Raw genomic sequence first — 22,891 nt, 5'->3', positions numbered from 1 at the left:
TAGCTCCCAACTTCGAGCTAAAACCCATCATGTTTAATATGATCAGGGAGGCTGGAGTCTTCAATGGACTCCCTGCAGAAGATCCTTATACACACCTCATCAACTTTCAAGATATTTATGATAATTTCAGAACTAAGGGTGTAACAGAAGAGAGTATGAGAATGATGCTATTCCCTTACTCTTTGGGCTCAATAGCCAAAATCTGGATGAAATCTCTCACCCCTAGATCCATATATTCATGGGAAGAACTCTATAATAAGTTCATAGAGATATTTCTCCCTATGTCTCGTCAAGCTGATGTTAGAGCAGAACTATCTAATTTCAGAATATTTTATGGAGAAAATCTCTATGAAGCATGAGAGAGATATAAGGACATCATCAGGAAATGTCCAAAACATGGGGTGGAGAAATGGGGAATTTTACAGTCTTTCTATAAAAAGATTGATCATACGTCTCAATCACATTTAGATTTTGTTGTAGGAGATTTTTTTTACAAGAACTCTTGAATCCATATACGAAATAATAGAAGGCACTGCAGAAAGATGTCTCCAATGGCCACTAGAAAAAATGAGCCCAGTAAGGAAGGCAGGCATGCTAGAATTAGACAAACAAACTGTCATGGAAGCTCAACTGGCTGCACTAATGAATGAGGTGAAGAATCTGAAAGCTGACCAAGAACAACCAAGAATGGAAGTCTTATGACTCACAGCCACTGAGAGTGAACCATGCTCAGCATGTGGTGATCATCATGATTCAACAGACTGCCCATCCACAGCCTTGGTATGTTATGCTGAAAATTTTGGGAGCAGAAACTTCACTCAGGCCAAAGATAATCAATATGCAGGACGCAACAACAATCAGATCAGAATTCTGGAGGAACCATACAGAAAGATCATAACCATAACCCACAATGGAGACCACCCATGAACCAAAGACCATCATACAACAATCAGCAGTAACAATACCAACTAGGCAGCAGTATGGGAAATGGAGCATATGACCAACAGAGAAGACCCAATTATGCTCCGTTCCCCACAGAGGATCAATGCATCAATACCTTGGAGAATTATGTGAAGGAATATGTTACCAGGAACGATGTTGTGGTCAAAAACATTGAGTTCCATCTGGGACAGATAACTGCTAGCCTCAACACCAGAACACCAGAAAAGTTACCAGGAGACACTGAAGTCCCCTTAACATCTTCCCTAGAGAACTTAGACGTAAGTAACATGTCTAGCTAAAGACACTAAATTAAGCGCTGACTGGGAGGCAACCCAGTGGTTACCTTTGTTCTCTAATAAGAACAAAGTTTTGGGGTGATTAAACTTAACCACAGAGCTTCCAAAAAGAGAGGGAACATCTGATGTTCACCTCTAATCCAAATAATTAAAATGCGTTCCGTGGCAGGAACATAGTTTTGGGTGTTAGTATATGGGTGTCCTAGAGACAATTTTTTTGATTAAATAAGGACATAAGATGTGGACCTTTTTGTCGCAAATAAATAATAAGCACTCTTTATCCTGTTTCATATTTTGTCTCGATATTATTGTTAATATATTATGAATAAACTGGATAAACCCCTTGGAATAGAACAGTTATTTCTTGAGTATCTGTGATGAGATCACGATTATGAGGATCGAGGATACCGCACGTTTATTCCTAATTCTATGTTCCTAGTCTAGAGACACTGAGAATGGGTATCGGTGATCTCGGGTAAGACTAGCACGACTTATCTACTTGTATTTGGATACAAGGTAAAGACCTCATCTGCTATAGATATGGAGATGCCTTAGCTAAAGTTGTGGGTGGACCTATAAGGGTATAGCTCGCACTGAATAGACCCACAAAGAGACTCTATGAGAAAATCTCACAGAGAGTATCATTAGAGTAGTCTCTTTATATTTGGGTATGTCTTTCCTTAGACCAGAAGTTATTACCTAGACTGTGTTCTAGAAGGCACGCTTTGACTGTATACCTCGTCTGCCTGAAACATGGAGACTCGTAGGTACACTGTTGGGCTTGTCCTGAAAGAGCACATGGCTAGGGTGATAAGCTGAAGGAATTCGTCAAATCTCTGTGAGAGATTAGGTTATCTGTAAAACGGAGAAATCGGGATGACATTTACAAGGACTCGGGAATCTATGCATAGTAAAAGAGATCATGAGATGATCTGTCGTTAGAGTCAGTAAATTGAAGATTCCCTATTTCGAATAAAGCTTACCCTAAACCGCAAGGGTTGATACGTTTCCTTACCCTAGGTTTAATGGGAAGGTAACCGAGACGAAAAGAAATACATACGGTAACCAAATATGTGTAATAGGATGATTATGTCATTAACCTAACTAGCTCTGGGGCAACAAAGCATTGCTAGTGCTCTGTGTTGTTATTAGATGGGTTGTGAGCTTGTTGGGCCCAAGCCCATTTATGTCAGTGGCTATGTTGGGCCTAATGGGTCACACACTAACACCTTATTGTCATGATAATATAGCATTAAAGGTATTGGGCCTAATAATGGTTGTTAGCCCAAGAAGAAGTTTGGAAGCCCACCAAAAGGAAAAAGGGTGCATGGATCATGTAATGGGCTTGGACGGTCCAAGACATTACTAATTAATTTAATCAGTTAAATTAATTATCAAATATTTAAATTTTGATTTTTGAATTTGAAATTTGAAATTTGAAATTTGAATTTGAATTTTGAAATTCGAATTTTGAATTTGAAATTTGAAATTTGAATTTTGAATTTGAATTTTGAATTTTGAATTTTGAATTTTGAATTTAAATTTTGAATTTAAATGTTTGAACGTTTGAATTTAAATGTTTGAATTTGAATTTGAATTGGCTATGAAAAGTTGTTTCATAACAAAAGGATAAGATAAGATCTTGTTGGAACAAATCCCAAGTATCAAGAGGAGATCTTTGGGCATCATCCAAGGCTGATTTGGGGCGCTGATTTTGGGGTCTTGTGATGGTCATAGGATCAACCAAATAAGCTCCAATCAGATTTGGTTTGTTGAGAGAATAAGTGAGTGAGTTGGTTCAAGTTTGAATGCAACTACTCAACGTATCTGGACTGTTTTGAGGCTAAATGGGGCGCACCATATGGCTGGCCATATGATGGTTGTTAAGTCCTATTTTTGTTGAGATATGCACTTGATATCATGAGGATATGATAGGAGGTTGTTGGCAAGATTTGATTTGCAACAACTCCACTCATTCCTCTCCTAGTGTGCGCTACATAGGGCTGATTTTTGAGTGAAGAAATCAGATTTTTATTCACTCATTCTCTCATCTCCTTTGGTCATCCTTTTGTGAGGTTTTTCTTAAGAGAGTTTTGAAAATTACCTAGCACTTTCTAAGTGAATTCCATGCGCCACTTTTGTGTTTTTTCTTGCTGAAAATTCACTCAACTAAACACCTTGAAACCTTGCCTCCTATCTCTCCATTAGGGACGCCTAGCTTGCCTCCCTTGGTGTTCGTTGGTGGCCTTGAAGAAGAGTTCTTCCGTCTTGACAAAGGGTGGTGTGGATCAACATTAGAGGGCTTGTATCTTCAAGCCTCACCTTGATCATCTTCAAGTTTTGGAAAGCAAACATGGTAACATCCATGTCCCAAAGCATGTTTCTTGATATGGTATGTGTAATTCCGTTTTGAAAATTTTATTTTCAACCTCACATGCCTACGGCCTTCAAGGCCATTTTTTTCATTGGGGTGGTTCAATAACCACATACACTATACTTCTTTTAAAAATAATAATAATAATAAGATTAAATACATTTTTCGGTCCTCAGCAAATTTTACGATGCCTGCTTTAGTCCCTAGCAAATAAAAAGGCTATTCCTCGTCCCTAAGAAATTCGAAGTGGTCCATTTTAGTCCTTTTGAGGGACTAATATGGGTCTTTTTTGAATTTATGAGGGACCACGATTTCAACTAAATGGGTCCATCTTGAATTTTTTAAGGACGACGAATAGCCTTTTTATTTTCTAGGGACTAAAGCGGGCATCGTTAAATTTGATGAGGACCAAAAATGGTATTTACTCTAATAGATATAGATTATTTCTTTTGACTTAATATTTCTGAATTTCTGTTTTATAATTTTTTTAGTCCATGATAGATATTAGATCTTCATATTGTTATTTTGTTAGTATATTTTTTTCTTGGGAGTCTAAGTCAGAAGAGATTAAGAAAAGGGAACGTTCCCTAGGCTTAGGAGATAAGGATAGCAGGGACACCTGTCCCTGCTGAGTCATTCAAGGGTATGCATCCGTTATCAAACCTGCACTCATTGCAAATTTTTGAAAACGTGCCTGCAAAAGCAACTGTCCACTCATCCATTAATGCAATTGCTCCTCTTTTCTTCTCTCCCATGATTTTGCCCTAAACCGTTCCACCTCCTCAAACCATCATTAGCAGTTGAATACCACTAATTCCTGACCACTCATTTCGTAACGTTCTCCCTCCTCTACTTCTTCAACTTCTTTCTTTAACCTCCACGTCCTAAAAACTCCTCACTTTCCCTCATCTGCATGCTTATTTAAACCCTTCTCTTCTCTCTTTCAAGCTTTACCATTCCCTTACTAACTCAGAAACTTTTTCTTTCTATCTACCTCCTTTACCTTTTTCCCTAACCTCTTCTCATTCCACAACTATGACTAGACTTACAGTAACCATCACTCTTGTGTCTGATTACACTCAAGACCCAGAGATTACTGAAAGTAATGTTTCTCTCTATCTAGAGAGGAACATTTTCCTAAAGGATTAAGCCCCCATGCCAACTTTCATTCTGAATGCTCTAGGCAAACTCAGATGGACAATGTTTGCAACTGCTGCACGAGAATTCTACCCCTCTTTGGTTGCAGAATTTCTGTACCACGCCAGGAGGTTGCCACGCCCAGACAACCTGGCAAATGAGGTAGAGGTGCAAGGAAAACATGTCTCTTTCTCCCCTAAAGCTATTAGGGAAGTGTTATCTCTGCCAGTTGTGAGCGACTGCCCTTACACTAGACTCATAGAAAGGAGAGAAGACCATGACTTTCTGCTGGAAGTAAAGCAACTGATCACCATTAGCAAGCCCATCTATGCCAAAGGAGCCCTTTGCAACGGCAGTTTGAAGGAAGAGGCCAGATTCTGGGCCTTGTTTGTCAACACCAACCTAACCCCTTCATCCCATGATGCCACTGTCAAGTGGGTATCACAGGTCCAAATTTACTGCATCATGATGAACATCCCTTTTGATGCATTACCCCTCATTTATGGCAGCCTGAAGAAGGAATTCAGAAAAACCACCGTCTTCCTTCCCTGCCTAATCTCAAAGCTCTGTCTTAGAGCTGGTGTACCCCCACCCAAAGGTGAAGACCTGGTGGTGGGGTCTGTCCTTGATTTCAAGGTATGGAACAGCCTGAGGAACACCTACATTAATGGAGCTCTTTCGTTCCTCAGAGATCACAACGTCAAACATGATGTTGTTGTGATCAATAATAAGGATGAGGAAGAAAACAAAAAGGGCCCTGAGGCCAAAAAGAAGAAAACCATGAAGGCAGCACCTTCAAAAACAACAACCACTGCCTCCACCACTATAGCCACCAAATTTGTTCCCCCTCCTTCCAAGGTGAAGAAAGAAGTCCCTGCTGCTACTGAGAGCAAGCAAGGCAAGAAAACCCCCCAAAAATCTCCTACTAAAGCACCACCCAGGTAGGGGAAACGTTCAAGTCAAAGGCTGAAGAGAGTCTTCAGCAGCTCCAAAAGACCAAAGGGAACCACCTCTGAAAAGCCTATCACCTTCTCTGACAAGGAGGAGGATAGTGATGATAATGAGCCTATTTCAAAGAGGCTCAAGAAGGGTGGAACCTCAGAACCTCAACCAGCTACCAGGGAAATGCCCCCTGGTAGCCCTAAACCAGCTGGCTTCCCTTACGTTCCGTCATCACCCCATCATTCTTCACCACGACCACCACAACAACCCTCTCCTAAGCAACAACAAGGAGAAGGGATTAAAGAAACAAAAGCAGCATCTGCTGCAGAAAAATAAGTGGCTGAGCAAGAGCAGCAAGAGGCTCAGCCACAGAAAAAGCTTGACAAAGGAAAGGGGGTTGCTCAAAGTTCCCCTAAAAAGAAAAAGCCAATCGTCCCCAGGCAAATTAGCCTGGGAGGACCACTATCTTCTGCATACATCCGTCCTGATACTTCTGGGGACAAGGCCCTGGTTAGGGCTCTGGCAGAAGAAGAGGGACTTGAAGTTCCTCCACTAACGGAGGGACAAATTACAACAGTCCCCTCTACCTCAAAAACAAAGGAGGTAGTGGTTAGCCAGGCACCTACTGAAGAACCTCTAGCTTCTGACCCTCAGGACAACAATAGCAAGAGGAAGATGAAGCCAACTCCCCCAACTATAACAATTCCCCTTGCAGCAAGGAGGAAATCCCAGATAGGGATTGCTGAAATTTTTGAAATGATGGGGAGAAAATGGAGAAATTACTGCCTGAAGAGCCTTCCGTTCCTCAGATTGACATGTCTAATACCACTAAAGAGCTAAAAGCTCTGAGGAATGGAATGGAACAACTCTCTACTACCTTCACTCAATTCCAAGAACAACAAAAGGCAGAAATAGAGCAATTCATAAACTCTATCAATATCAGCATCAGAGGCATCAGTGTTGCACCTTCTGCACCAACACTGCAAGCTGCAAAGAAAGAAATCAGAAATGCAGCTGATGCCCTAAAGCATGCCCACTCCATGCATAACACCAGAGCTGAGTTAAACCTCAGACGTCTCCTGATTAAAGATTCTGGGGAACGGAAGAAAACCAAGGAAGCCTTCAAAGTCTTTGCGGCATTTTTGGAACAAAAGATTAATCAGCTGGAGCATAGGGTGCTGGATGTGGAAGGCCAATTGGTGCATATCCACAATGGCATAATTATGATGAGGTACACCATTGAGCACCTCACTGCAGTCACCAATCACCTTATGAAGGAAGCTGAGAAGTGGCTCCTTGAAGCTGAAGTAAAAAGATTGAAAGATCAGCTATGGAGGAGGCCACCTACATAGGAGGAAATTGATGCTGAGAAGAACATAACTCTGTACAAGAGACGCCCACGTTGAAAGGAGAAAGATCCTCCTCTTTTTGTTATTATTTGAATTCTATATTTTTCTTTTTGTAAGTTGAATTTATTTTCTTTATGTTCCCTAGTGTAAAAATTAACTTTTTGGATAGAAAAATTTCTTTTTGTTCAAACTGTTTTGAGCAAACATTTCAGTTATAATATTGTGGCTGTGAAAATTTAGATAACTAATAGTATGAAACATAAAATCAATGAGTAATCATTCTTATTCTTACTCTGAATGATAGAAGTAGGGAAAGAGAAGTGAATTTAATCTTCTGATTTTTGAAGGATGCTTATCTGTGTGAACTAAGCTGCTGAGGAACGAAAAATGCCAAACACTTACTCATGAGAGCGTTCCTAAGGTGTAACCACAATGAAACTTCTTGTGACACCCTCCCTTGTACGCGTCCAAGGAAGTTGTCTGCTAAGCGGATTAGAGTCGCGACAGAATTGATTTAAATACTGAAGACGCATTTTCAAGTAGTTAATTAAACTCTTAAGTTGAAATCTGGTTGCTTACAAAAATCAGGGTGGAATTTTACACAATACATTGTTTGCTGAAATAATAATTTTCCTGAAAAGCCTGTCTGTCTCACAAAAATCATGATAAATCGAGCTTTCAGAATTTCATTGTAAAGTTTATATAATCTGAAACTAGACACGTGGGGCTTCGCGTGCATATAAATTATAGGTGAATCAGAGGTCTGTAGCCCCACTAAATATGACTCGCAAAGTGCTCGCCAAATCTGTTTATAAATCAGCACTTAAAACGTTCAAAAATCGCTTTTTGCAAAACAGGACTAGAATCTCCTAATTTACCAGTTGGCCATAAAATCTTAAAAGTAACAATTTAAAACATGTTTCAACAGTAGTCCAATCTTCCCAAAGTATTACATCAAATTATCATAATTAGCCAACATGTACAAGACCAAGCAGGCAGCAGCAAAAATCCCAAAACAGCAGCAATAAACAACAAATATCCAAAAAACAATATCATCATATGCTTGTTCGTCCTCCTGCAATTTTATAGAAATTGAGCCCCAAGAGGGGTGAGAAAAATCCACTAGTGTGATAGCAACACCAATAATGCAACAGTATTAAACTAGGCACAAAATTCCAAAACAGTCGCATCAACATTTAAAAATTATGTACAGCTGTTAATCATCATCTTATTGCGCATATAACACCATGGTCATGTATATTCATAATAGTCATAATAGTGTGTATATAACGCCATTTCCTTGTTAGTGCGTATATAACGCCATTTCCTTGTACGTTCATAGCACCGTCGTGCACGTACTAACATACACAGTGGATATTCCATAATGGCTCCTCAAAGGTGAATTCCAACTGTGGCCTATGCGGACGGAAGCCAAGTGTCCCATACCCTGGTACCGAAGGGATGCCTATATGATGTGTGCTCAAACGTATGCATATTTATATAAATATTCTAGTCCATGAGCAGCATGAAATTCGTGCATGTATGCCATGATATGCTTTTCACACAAACAAGAAACAAATGAATTATGAGGTGTATATGCATGACTAGATCATCATCATAATAGCATATATTTCATGTACTTTTAGTACCAAACATCCACATAACAATTACTTCTTATAACAGAATTTTCCATCTTGTCACATTCATAGGCAGCATACATATAGCATATAACAGCACATTAATCCAAGGCACGTGTGAGCAACAATTCACAATTCTATACGCTAGCTAATAGTCACATTAGGTAATGCCACCAGACACTTATCTCGGTGCTATAATCTTTTAATCCAAGATCACCAAACAGTTCCACATTTTAAGATCTTGCACACCTAACGCATATATGTACCAAATCCGAATTTATGACACGAATTTCCTATACATTACATAGTTTTCCCTTGTCCTAAATCCTAATTCTACAATCGGTTTCCAAGTTCATATAATAAACACATTTTCTGTCATAGTTTTAATTTACTAATTATCCTTAATTGACAAAATCCAAGTTAGTTACACATGCATGTAATTTCGGTTTCTTGTCCAAGGATTAAGTGCTATATGTAACAGCCCGTTACGTACCGGTATTGTTAACATTAATTATGATATTAAGCACAGTTACAATCACAGCAATTCATTTATAAAAATACGAATAAACTTTTTCCGATTATTACGCGAGCATTTAAAACAATAAAACGCGTAATAATTAAAAGCTGTGACAATAACTGTTAACTCTCGCGGAATATTTATTTTATCTATTTTTACATCACAATATACTTATTATAAGTTACTAAGGGGTACCCATAAACCCACTTAGCCAATTACCAAACTTTACGTTTTTACCTATTCGAACATGGTTCACTCCTAAATTTTCTGCGAACACACCGCTCACAACCAGACCTCCTTCTCAGGTTATATCTTTGTCTTACTTAATTCCCTTTTCAACAAGCTACCACGCGCTCAATTCGGAGCTCATTTGCTCCGGTTATCGCCGTTTGAAGTTGGATAAGCGAAATAGCCAACCAACCCCAAAACAACTCTAAACCTCTCTCACTCCACGAACTACTTCACTAAATCCACTCATCCAATTGCTCTAATATTTTTACACCATAAACTAGACACCTCAATCTTCGATTTGATATATCATACGCTTAATTTGACTGAGAAACGAAGCGGAAATTAATTTCCCAAAAACTGGCCAGAACAGCCCCTGCATCAGAGCTCCTTGGACAGTCCGAACTCAATAAATTCCACAGGGCTTCGTACAACCCAGAACTGGCTCATATTTTAACACCATGAAGGGGACATCTCAAGCTTCAAAATGGAATATGGCACGTCCCTATCGGACATCTGTAGAGGGAGATATGCTCTCCCGAAGTTCACCTAAAATTTGCCAATTCTACAAAAAATTCGCCAAAGTTTCATTTATTTTTCCAATAATCCCCAAATTTGTACAAGCTCACTAATGCCTCAAAGTACCTACCTAATAATCCAACAATAATTCAGTAATAATCCAATGGGTGGCACACACAAGGACCAACAACGCCTTGGGGCACTTACAACCCAATCCAGTTTATAGTTATTAGGCAGTTTATACTATAGAGCTCACATTATATTCCTTACTTGTTTCAATCACAAAGGTCCCATTTACATGTAGTTTCACAATATAAGCATATAATCATAACTCTAACATAGGCCTAAAATCCTTCCATCTTAGTACATCATGCATCTCTTTTACATTTACAACATATACTTAAATATTACAACTTACGACTTCAACTTCAAATTACCATTTACAATATTACAACTCCAATTACAAATTTAAACATAAATTCAAATGATACAAACTATTAGACCTAGGCATGCCAACATGAACAATATGCCAAATACTGAAAATGTTCCTCTATCACTCTGCGGGCCTCTTGCCCGCTGCTCCAACGCCACAGGTACATCCTGAAATAAATGCCCCGAGACGGGGTGAGATATACGAATATATCTCAGTAACCCAAAGGTTCTGGAGAAAACTCCGCCCAATGGTTCACTTCAATGCATATGAATAGAATACAACAACCAATTTTTAAAACGGGATATAGCAAGGGTTTTAGAGAAATGGGGAATATAGAGATACAAACTACGACGATACGGGATGGTAGCTACCAATACCACGTACGCCCTGGGCATATATAAGCCTATGGGTATCATCCAAGGTGCGTTCAAAAAACCACAACCATGATGCCCCAACCATCCAAAACGCCAAAGACATTCCTAGTGTGCTCCTACCCGGATCACACACCATGACCCACGGTCAACTGGAACTCCCTCTCGGAGACCTATCCAGTGGGAGTCCGAAATTGCCCGAAGGCTAAGAAAACTGTCTACTGGCCAGAGACTCGGTACATAAGTACCCATTGTAATAATGCATGCATGCTCACGTGTTCTACACTACTCATATACACTTCCTACCGTTGCCATCAACTGGCAAGGTGGAAAAGAAAAGGGGAACAAGCCCCAGTACCAAGAGGTTACCTTAAACAGTTTTCTCACTTAGCTCCGCAGCAGCTTAAGTTCCAAGTCTGCTCCTCAACAGAACGCCTACACATAGGACGTTCCCACTTACTCAAAGTTCACAAAATGCATGCCAAATCTCAATTTCACATGCATAATACAATCACTTACCTCAATCCACTTGGTCCAGGACCAAGGGCAATTCTGATTCACTGTTCAGGATTCAATTCGACGTACGACAACCTATACAACCATGTACAGCCGTCAGTATACGTCAATTTACGTCAAAACGCGAAAAAAACACAAAAATCCTTCCCATCACCACGATGGTTCGGCCCTTGTAGTGTTATTTTAGGATTTATTTTTCTAAATTTTCTTTCTCATTTTATTATGCTTCCTTAGGTTTCCAAGAGGCCAATTCAAGTGCCATTTTTTCGTTTTACGTCTTTTACTCATCGTTTTGCTAAATAATTCACTCTAGGTTCATTTATGTCCCTAAACACAAGTTATTATTTTCATTGATTCTAACACTTTCCAACCACCACACAACCCATCTAAGTACCATATAACTACTCAAATCATCTTTCCATCAATTCACTCATTTTTCCTTTAAAGGCCAAGTTGTGACCTAGAGCATTCCAAGGATTTCATCTCAATTTTAATCACTCCAACCCTCACACAATCCATTATATCATCATACAATCATACCACAATTCACCAAACAAAGCCTCAACACAAAACTCAAAAGTCCAAAGTCATGACCTCAAAATCCACTAAGTTAAATATCATCAATTTTCACTTAAAATTTTCATTGCATTTCTAGTTTTAATACATCATTATAAGGCATTATCATCTAATACACATTTTCCAATTGAGCTCTCTAACATCACATATCAACCATGCAAGGTCTAGGGTTCAAGATTCAAATCATCACATTCAATCAATTAAAATGCAAGAACACTCACCCAAATGGAAGGTACAAGGCTCCTCCTAAACATACTCCACCATTGGAGCACCTAGAAGCTCCATGAACACAAATCTCCAAGCTTGAGCCGCGGCCTTGAGGAGGGATTTTTGAAAAATATAGCTGGATTCAAGGCTTGCCATTAGTGCCAACGTGTTTAGAAGGCCATTTCCAACAAATTTCAACACAAGAATCACTTGATTTGGTGCCAAAATGACTAAGTTATGATGAAAAGAAAATTTGAAATGGAAGTGGCCAAGGAAGAGGAGGGCTGCGGGTTTGCAAGGAAGGAGGGAGAGAGAAGATGATGAATAGTGTCCTAAGATGATGTGGCTTAAGTGGTTTAAGTGGGGTGGGTCCCACCGCCACCTCACGCGATTTCAAACTCATTTGAATTTTTCTTTGATTCCACTAAACGTCCATAAATTCAAAACCTATTTAGAAACTCTAATTTTTAACATTAATCATTGTCCTTTAATTATACTTGATTAGATGAATTCAGAGTTTTTCGGTCGTTCGGAGAAAACACTATTTTAAGCTGTTGCGCGCGCCGTTGGCACGCTTCCCCAAACTGACTTAATTTCGTCAGATTTTATCAAAAATCATATTTCCTAACTCAATAAACCATTTATAACTCATATTTGAAACTTAGAGTTCAAAACTCAATCAGCACGTTTTACGGTGCAATCGTACCGTGGTATTTTTACCCGCGAAAAACACTATTCACTGATTTTTCTGAAACTTGCCTATCCACTCAATTTTTCATTCTGAATCCATTTCCAGGGTTATTTTTATCATCTGAGACCTTCTACTCAATTTTTATCTTCCTAGGGTTGTGTGTTGGCAATTTACCGTTTTGCCCTTTCTTTGTATTCTGGCCTAATCTTTAGTATTTTCACTAATCCATCACTTAATTATTCACTCAATGTATTAATTACTTAATTTAGAATTGTGAGGTGTTATACTATACATCTAATATTTACATAACCTGGTTTACAATAACTCGGGTGTGCTAGTGAAGCATACAACATGCTGTTTACATATTCCTAAGCACATGCAAAGGCTATTTTCTTTTTCTAACTCAAGGTTACCTTTTGTGATTAATTAATATATGCCAAACAATTAGATTGTCCTTCTAGTCAAAAGGGCAGTCCACACCCGGTGATGATTTATCTTTCCCACGTTCCAAAATCTGACTTGTGACATACATAGAGTGAGGTTTACTATTGGTACCACATTTGAGGAAGGATTTCAAAACATGATTTATTTCCTATGAGCTACTCAACAGGACAGAATTTAGGTGCACAAAGTTTTACTCCAATAGGGCACTACCCAATTTTCTTAGGCTAGAACAATTAAGCCTTTAGCATAATGTTTTCGTCCCTCCTAGGACATGAGAGGCGTAATAAATATTTTTAACCCAAGGGACTGTCCAACACAGCAAAACAAGGGGCCATTTACGAGCTTCTAAGGAGATTAATTTCAGTTTTCATATGCTAATTTAATGGCTATTAACAAACTTTAGTTTCAGGCTTACATTAGTTACATCCTAGAGCTGTTCAAAAAGGCAGATTCCAAAGGAAGTAAATAACCAAAATAAAATATTCTCCAACGTGCACAAGAGGACCGAATAGATAAAAAAACAAGAGAAGGTTATTTGCTTGACTCACAACTACTTGCAAGGAACCCGAGTTGTGCAAATCGGCCATGGAGAGCAGGGACCCAAAGCTGTGCCATTTCTCTCTTCTCTACAGCTCCAAGAAATCGGTTTTAGTGACATGCCATGGAAGAAAAGACCTAATCAAAACTGGGTCGAGGACATGCCATGGGAAAGAAATCCAAATCAGAAACGGTTCCAGTAAAAGGACAATACGACAGCAAACAAAATATTACACCTTCTCCCACTAGAGGATGACTGTGCGCCCAAATGGAGAGGGTGGAGGGTGAGAGCCAAGATATCAGTCTGCATGCAGTAGAATCTCCAACAGGGCGAAGAGAATCAGGAGGACCAAGGGAGTAATAAAAATAATACAGCTTCTTTGCTTGGGTACACAGCCGAACAGTGAGCAGAAGGAGAGGGATGCTTAAGAGTCTTGCTATCCTATGAATTTCACGATTTCTGTAGGGGTGATTATGCTGAGTTTTTGCTTGAGTTCTCTTGCTACACGCGTGGAAGGAGAATAGGGTGATAAACTACTCACACTCATACCCAACGTTCAGCCAAGAATACGACAGTGAGCGGATTTGCTATTTCCCCCTTTGTGCGCACGAGTGGAGGGAGGCAGAAGGAATAAGTAGGAAATCTTTTGGCCAATCTAATTTCATGCATTCAGGTTTATCTTAGACCCAAAGGAGGACAACCAATCAAATTGGTGATTTTTCTTCTTACCTTACGCATAGAGAGAGGGACAAAAGTGGATATGGTTGCTTCTTGACCAATAGGAAGACATGCAATTAGATTGGGTCATTAGGGACCATGCATTCAAATTTTCTAAGATAGACAAATGGATGAGGTTAAGGAAAGCTTTTGGGCTGAAACAAACCCTTAGCAAGGACTTGGGCCTTGGCCTTCAACCCCATAAGGACCAAAATCCCTTCTCCTAATGAATCATGACTTCATGCAACTTACTACATATTTTCTAGTATTTTGTTAAGAATTGTAATTAAGCTTTATCCTATCTTCTTTAACTAGGACATTGAGTTCCTAATATATATACATTGACCATAATTGCAGCAAGCGAAGAATTTTCCCTAAATTAAATTAATTCCACCCTAACCTCATGTAAAACTCGCCCTCAAGACAAGATTCCTCATTCCAAGTAACAATTTATATACTTTCCTAATAGTTATTATTTCATGTATCCCCTAGGTTGTAACCACAGTTTCTTCATATAAATTAACCAATATTATTTAAAATTCATCCCATCATAATCATATGTACGTAATTCAAATTCAATAAATGCATTCACATTACGAGTGGTAATTTACGTAAGTTCCTAATTTTCACGGGATGTTACACTCTCCCCAACTTGTTTCGAAGTTTGTCCCCAAACTTCGTCCTACCATCCCAAAATCTGCCTAAATCTAACGCTTAACACCATTACCCATGCCATCCAATTTACTGCATTCAGACAACTAGCTATAAAAGTCATCAAACATCTCAGAACATTACCAACAAATTTGTACTTTACATGATCATTAAATAATATAGATATAACACAATTTTGTTCGTACGGAAGGAATAAAAAATCTTCCTAAGCTTAATGATGATAAGAGCAATTGCGTTAGTTCTTTTTAAACATTAACAAATATCATAACACACAAGTGGAATAAAACGGACAAAAATCTTACTGAACCAAGAAACTCCAGCTATATAAAAAAAAAATTGTAATAGAGCTCAGGGTTTTAGTGCATAATTATTAGACAACTAAACAAATCCATTTGCAAAACACTTTTCATTATATAACTTTAAATAACAATATAAGCGGGGCATTAGTGAACATAATTTTATTCACCCGATTCATGGTTGCAACACAAGAAATAAAACATGACAATAGACATATGGCTCCTCACAATCCCTATATCATCACTCACCCTTCATGTCACACTATACTATTACTCAACTGATCATAATTTAAAGGTTTCCATATAAAAGGCAATTAACAAGTCAGTGGCCTAAATCAGAAAGTTCCTAAGAGTGTAGGGGTCCATTTAACAATGAAGTAACATTACCTCCTACTACCTGTGCAAATATAAGGCTACTTAACTAGAATCTCTAATTACAATTGTTTCGTCTTTGCAATATTCATGTTACAATTTAGAAGTGCCATTGCTTCCTACTTGATTCTTATCAATGATAACGATTCAGTTCACTCACTAACACATCACACATTTGCATCATATTCGAACTTCTACCTTACTCACATTACTTGATATTATGACAGATAGAGTTCTATACTTATTAGCCTTCAGGAAGTCCAACAAGTATAACAGAGCATATTACATTCTAAATTTTAAACGAGAGAAATCTTCATAAAATCACGACATCTCTATCCTGCTTTTCAGACATATCATGTTAAGTGGTACCCCTCATACAGTTCGTCAAAACACCCATATGAGGAAACTTCCTCGCGCTTTCCACTATCCTAGGTACCTCAGATGTAATTGACTCCACTGATCAGAGGATCCATTAACAATGATATGACTTTCCAAACATTGGCACATATTGCGATTCGAAACAGCTACCAAACATTATCCACTAACAGAGACCACACTTTCATAATTCAAGTTCACAAAAACCATATCCAACTCCGAGTTGCAATTAAATTTCTATCTATAAAGACAAGTCACAAGCACGACACAAAACCTCATGCAGAAGAGCACCAAATCCAAAGTCCACTTAAACCAAAAATTAATCTCATCCATACAAGCAACAATACATCTATTCAATGAGGACGTTTCAAAATAATAACAATCTATTATGATGCACCCAAAACAGATATCAAACTTTTAAGCACGGGATTTACAACAGTATATTCAAGTTCAAAATGGAATCTTATGCCGGATAAATAACAATTAAATATTATCAGGGTACTAGCGTTACATTCAACTTTTATACCACATACTCAGCCTTTATGTTAGATGTCCAAGTAACGATGCAAGTTTAACAGAAGAGTTCTAATCAGTAACTAGTTTTAGGGATATATCCAAAAATAATTAACAGTTCCCAATAGACGTGGACAGAAAATAAAGAAGTTTCACATTAACTTATATCTAGAAGTTTGAACACACATGCAATTAAATCAAGGGAATGGTTTATCCCAGCCTTTAACATAAGACAAGAAGATTATAGATCCATTGTTTCCCTATTAATAGTTCGATCAAATCATACAATAGATAGATGCAATTTAAGGATCAATGATCATAGAAAAAAGAAATATGTATTTTTCTTTTTAAACATGCCACCTCTACTCATAACTATCGGTCATTTCTAACAGTGTTAGTTTCATTATAACGAGGTCACGATTGCAAAATATTCCAAGTGTAAAGGGAAGAACATCTCTTTCTTGATTTTTATACCAAAAGTATGCCATAAAACACACAACATGCTGGTTTGATTATTCATTTCTTTATGGCAGCGCTAAACTAGAGAGATTACATCAACACAGATATAGTCAGTCAATTTCACCTACAGCTCCTATTACTGGAAATAAAAGTCACCATTATCTTATTTCGAAAATAAGCCAAATAAAGACATATTATGTCGTCAATAAAAGCAATGACCAACATGTTCAACACTAATGGCTTTTACATACACTCTGATAAACATAATCAATATGGAGAGCTGTAAAAGTTTATGAATGTTAACAATCAGCAAGACATTAAATGTTTAATGGATTTGCTTACATCAAAAATGAAATGAAATGAAATTGGTCTGCAATGTTAATAGTCTTACAATAATTAAACATTGGAATACACATGCAATCTAGATTCTGTTGTATAAACACACCATAAAATAGAATCACAGTGCTCTGTAAGAAACCTAATCATGTAACCAAAGAAAATATAATAAGTGACCAAGTGTGTGACGACGTAAATGAAACTACTGGTCAGAAGCAGTGAAACTGAATTAATCAATTTAATATGGTGGTATTCATAAAGTAAACCAAATTCAATGTTCTATGTATCTGCAGATATCAATTTTCCGAGCCCACAATTTAATAAAACAAAAGAAAAAGGTATGGACGTATAACAGTCAAAGCTTATAAACAGTCAAATTCCAATATAACTATTTAGTCCAATTATATTCTTAGCGCAGACTATCAATACCTGTACCCAAAATTTGTAGTGAACCAGTTAGGACCTTCTGATTCTTACTCGGGTATTAATTTTAGCAAAGTATCAATTAGCCAACATCACAAGGCAAGCCAAATAAGGTGTAGCTCTATGTAATCACCACTCTACTTTGATAGAATGTCTCTTTCTTCAGTTAGGAACATAACAAAATTAATGAAATGGCAACTGTCTCTAGTATACAGTATTATAACACAATCATAACACCCAAGAACTTGTCATGAATCAAGAACAAATATTTATCAGCAATCATTATTCAAAGATGACATGTTAACATTCACGGCTTAGAATATCACAAAAATATTCATATCAAATATATACATATATAAAATCTTATTTATAATTCACGGAGGACAGAATTGATAATTAAATATTAATGCAGCAGCAATTTACGATTTCACACATAGTGCTCAGGCACAAGTGTACCCTGTGATAACCATGATTGTGCACAGACACCTTACGCGTCAGTGAGTTGATCAGGCTCACCTCCTAGCATTGAGGAGTGCACAACCATGCTTAATAAGTCTTATCGTTACCATCACACTCCAAAGTTCAAGGCAATTTTAACTGGCAACCCATTCATAGCTAAGTTCAAACAGCAATGATGCAACGAACATATACAAACAGTCAGTATATTCAAACAGCCACAATTCAGCAACTAAACACAATAGCAAACATTTCATCAAATCCAAACACCTTGAATCAAAACTGCTCTAATACCATTTAGTGTGACACCCTCCCTTTTACGCGTCCAAGGAAGTTGTCTGCTAAGCGGATTAGAGTCGCGGCGGAATTGATTTAAATAATGAAGACGCATTTTCAAGTAGTCAATTAAAATCTTAAGTTGAAATCTAGTTGCTTACAAAAATCAGGGTGGAATTTTACACAATACATTGTTTGCTGAAATAATAATTTTCCTGAAAAGCCTATCTGTCTCACAAAAATCATGATAAATCGAGCTTTCAAAATTTCATTGTAAAGTTTATATAATATGAAACTAGACACGTGGGGCTTCGCGTGCATACAAATTATAGGCGAATCAGAGGTCTGTAGCCCCACTAAATATGACTCGCAAAGTGCTCGCCAAATCTGTTTATAAATCAGCGCTTAAAACATTCAAAAATTGCTTTTCGCAAAACAGGACTAGAATCTCCTAATTTACCAGTTGGCCATAAAATCTTAAAAGTAACAATTCAAAACATAATCAGCCAACATCTACAAGACCAAGCAGTTAGCAGCAAAAATCCCAAAACAGCAGCAATAAACAACAAATTTCCAAACAACAATATCATCATATGCTTAGTCGTCCTCCTGCAATTTTATAAAAATTGAGCCCCAAGAGGGGTGAGAAAAATCCCAGTAGTGTGATAGCAAAACCAATAATGCAACAGTATTAAACTAGGCACAAAATTCCAAAACAGTCGCATCAACATTTAAAAATTCCGTACAGCTGTTAATCATCATCTTATTACGCATATAACGTCATGGTCATGTATATTCATAATAGTCATAATAGTGTGTATATAACGCCATTTCCTTGTTAGTGCGTATATAACGCCATTTCCTTGTACGTTCAGAGCACCGTCGTGCACGTACTAACATACATAGTGGATATTCCATAATGGCTCCTCAAAGGTGAATTCCAACTGTGGCCTATGCGGACGAAAGCCAAGTGTCCCATACCCTGGTACCGAAGGGATGCCTATATGATGCCTGCTCAAACATATGCATATTTATATAAATATTCCAGTCCATGAGCAGCATGAAATTCGTGCATGTATGCCATGATATGCTTTTCACACAAACAAATGAATATGCATGACTAGATCATCATCATAATAGCATATATTTCATGTACTTTCAGTACCAAACATCCACATAACAATTACTTCTCATAATAAAATTTCCCATCTTGTCACATTCATAGGAAACATACATATAGCATATAACAACACATTAATCCAAGGCACGTGTGAGCAACAATTCACAATTCTATACGCTAGCTAATAGTCACATTAGGTAATGCCACCAGACACTTACCTCGGTGCTATAATCTTTTAATCCAAGATCACCAAGAAGTTCCACATTTTAAGATCTTGCACACCTAACACATATATGTACCAAATCAGAATTTATGACACAAATTTCCTATACATTACATAGTTTTCCCTTGTCCTAAATCCTAATTCTACAATCGGTTTCCAAGTTCATATAATAAACACATTTTCTGTCATATTGTTAATTTACTAATTATCCTTAATTGACAAAATCCAAGTTAGTTACACATGCATGTAAATTCGGTTTCTTGTCCAAGGATTAAGTGCACATCTAATATTTACATAACCTGGTTTACAAACTCGGGTGTGCTAGTGAAGCATACAACATGCTGTTTACATATTCCTAAGCACATGCAAAGGCTATTTTCTTTTTCTAACTCAAGGTTATCTTTTGTGATTAATTAATATATACCAAACAATTAGATTGTCCTTCTAGGCAAAAGGGCAGTCCACACCCGGTGATGATTTATCTTTCCCACGTTCCAAAATCTGACTTGTGACATATATACAGTGAGGTTTACGATTGGTACCACATTTGAGGAAGGATTTCAAAACAGGATTTATTTCCTATGAGCTACTCAACAGGACAGAATTTAGGTGCACAAAGTTTTACTCCAATAGGGCACTACCCAATTTTCTTAGGCTAGAACAATTAAGCCTTTAGCATAATGTTTTCGTCCCTCCTAGGACATGAGAGGCGTAATAAATATTTTTAACCCAAGGGACTGTCCAACACAGCAAAACAAGGGGCCATTTCCGAGCTCCTAAGGAGATTAATTTCAGTTTTCATATGCTAATTTAATGGCTATTAACAAACTTTAGTTTCAGGATTACATTAGTTACATCCTAGAGCTGTTCAAAAAGGCAGATTCCAAAGGAAGTAAATGACCAAAATAAAACATTCTCCAACGTGCACAAGAGGACCGAATAGATAAAAAAACAAGAGAAGGTTATTTGCTTGACTCGCAACTACTCGCAAGCAACTCGAGTTGTGCAAATCGGCCATGGAGAGCAGGGACCCAAAGCTGTGCCATATCTCTCTTCTCTACAGCTCCAAGAAATCAGTTTTAGTGATATGCCATGGAAGAAAAGACCCAATCAAAACTGGGTCGATGAAATGCCATGGGAAAGAAATCCAAATCAGAAACGGTTCCAGTAAAAGGACAATACGACAGCAAACAAAATATTATACCTTCTCTCACTAGAGGTTGACTGTGCGCCCAAATGAAGAGGGCGGAGGCTGAGAGCCAAGATATCAATCTGCATGCAGCAGAATCTCCAACAGGGCGAAGAAAATCAGGAGGAACAAAGGAGTAATAAAAATAATACAGCTTCTTTGCTTGGGTACACAGCCGAACAGTGAGCAGAAGGAGAGGGATGCTTAAGAGTCTTGCTATCCTATGAATTTCACGGTTTCTGTAGGGGTGATTGATGAACCCTTAGTTCATCATGGTTTTTAGCAGGGATTAGGATCAAATTGTGTGATTAAATGATGAAAAACAAGGTTAATGTCCTAAGATGTCCTCAATTACAAGTTCAAGAGCTTTATTGGAAATTTGTATGATTCTTGAAGGAAAAGCAAGCTTGAAAGACAACTGGAGAAGGAAGAAGATTCTGGAGCTCAAGAGGAGAAAAATTGCCTAAGTGTTGAGCGCTAAAACGTTCACACTGAGCGCTTTAGCGCCCTGCTACAGGAAGAGGCCAAAACTTGCTGGTGATGAGCGCTAAAACGCCCACACAGAGCGTTTTAGCGCGCTGCTGCACTAAGAAGATGAAAAATTGCTGGTCTTGAGCGCTAAAACGGCCTGCAATAAGCGTTTTAGCGCCCTTTGGCACCAGAGGATCAGGAGAAGACTACTTTTACATGTCCATATGGAATATTCGCATACCGGAGGATGCCTTTCGGCTTATGCAATGCTCCTGCCACCTTTCAAAGGTGCATGCTTTCCATTTTTTCTGATATGATAGAAGAATGCATAGAAATTTTTATGGATGATTTTTCTGTATTTGGTTCTGATTTTGATGTATGTCTAGGGAATTTAGATTCTGTTTTGAAAAGATGTCAAGACTGTAATTTGGTTTTGAACTGGGAGAAGTGTCACTTTATGGTGACAGAAGGTATAGTTCTTGGACACAAGGTGTCTAGGAATGGAATTGAAGTGGATAGGGCAAAAATTTCTGTGATAGAGAAACTTCCTCCACCTGAAAATGTTAAGGGTGTGAGGAGTTTTCTTGGTCATGCAGGATTTTATAGGCGGTTCATAAAAGATTTTTCAAAAATTTCCAAGCCCTTATGCAAGTTATTGGTTAAGGACCAAGAGTTCCTGTTTGATGATGAATGTCTGCATGCATTTCATGTTTTAAAAGAAAAGTTGACCACTGCACCTATCATGATGGCACCTGATTTTTCATTACCATTTGAATTAATGTGTGATGCCAGTGACTATGTTGTAGGAGTGGTATTGGGCCAAAGAGTGAATAAATTGTTGCATGTCATTTACTATGCCAGTAAGATCTTAAATGATGCACAAAAGAATTATGCTACTACAGAAAAAGAATTACTGGCTATTGTGTATGCATTTGACAAATTCAGGCCATATCTGTTAGGATCAAAAGTTATTGTTTACACTGACCATGCAGCTTTAAAGTATTTGTTAAGCAAGCAGGATGCTAAACCCAGGTTGCTCCGCTGGATGTTACTGTTGCAAGAGTTTGAGGTAGAGATGAAGGACAAAAAGGGAGTTGAAAACTTGGTGGCTGATCACTTATCCAGGATTACAGAAAAAGAGCTTCAAGAAGGACCGGAAGTAGTGATCAGAGAAGAGTTTCCTGATGAACATGTTTTGGCAATATGTGCTGTAACAGAGATGGTTGGGGATAAAGTCTTATCTATCAGTACCCCACCATGGTTTGCTGATTTTGCC

At 37.9% G+C, this 22,891-nt stretch overlaps 1 non-coding gene across 1 annotated transcript; it reads right to left on the bottom strand.

The window, feature by feature from the left end:
• Positions 1–296: 296 nt before the first annotated feature.
• Positions 297–403, bottom strand: LOC133300802 (small nucleolar RNA R71). Its single transcript, XR_009750100.1, has one exon. It is a non-coding gene; the product is annotated as a small nucleolar RNA R71 (small nucleolar RNA).
• Positions 404–22,891: the final 22,488 nt, after the last annotated feature.

This window comes from Gastrolobium bilobum, unplaced genomic scaffold, assembly GCF_033153095.1.
Source record: "Gastrolobium bilobum isolate Gb01-03AN ecotype WA unplaced genomic scaffold, APGP_CSIRO_Gbil_v1 utg22474, whole genome shotgun sequence".
Lineage (NCBI taxonomy): Eukaryota > Viridiplantae > Streptophyta > Magnoliopsida > Fabales > Fabaceae > Gastrolobium > Gastrolobium bilobum.
The sequence above is the reverse complement of the archived record's forward strand: the minus strand, read 5'-3'. Positions and strand labels throughout refer to the sequence as shown.